The following is a 625-nucleotide window of genomic DNA, read 5'->3' as shown; positions in this document are numbered from 1 at the left end:
GAGCACAAAGTGGGAAGACTGTAGCCGGAAGGGAGATGGACCCGTGCAGGTCGGAAACCACCGCGTAAGGGGTGTGGGAGCTCGACGCGGTAGGGATGCATAAAAGAAAACCCTAATAGAGGGTAGCGAAGTGGCGACACAGGTCGGCGGCGACTACATACAAAATCTGGGGGGTTGAAAGAAAGCCTCCTACAAGCCGAACCCACAAAGAGCCAAAACAAGGCCAAAGAGCCTGTTGCAGAAAATGAAGGCGGGGGAAGAAAAGTGGCAGGGAAGGGGCAAAAATGGAGAAAACAGAGGGGGAAAGGAGCGGTAAGGAAAGGGAAGAGAGGAGGCACCAGAGCTAGGGTATCAGATAAATAACTAGTACCGGAGCGAGGAGAACGAGGGGAGGAGGGAGGCAGCCAAACGGCCAACCCTCCTCCCCTGTGTGGCTAAAGGGTTTCGCTTTTCTCTCTGGCGACTAGAGAGAAAAGAGACGAAATCCTCTTTTAACTTACGCCATGTTACTTAAATGGTGAAAAAGCGGGCGGTTAATAACTGCAATAAACACTAACCACTTTTAAAAGTAGTTAAGAAAAACTACTAACGGAGTCGCTTTTGTGTTTAAAATTTTAGGGTTGAT

The sequence above is a fragment of the Corylus avellana genome, chromosome ca6, assembly GCF_901000735.1.
Source record: "Corylus avellana chromosome ca6, CavTom2PMs-1.0".
NCBI lineage: Eukaryota > Viridiplantae > Streptophyta > Magnoliopsida > Fagales > Betulaceae > Corylus > Corylus avellana.
This window is presented reverse-complemented; position numbering follows the sequence as displayed.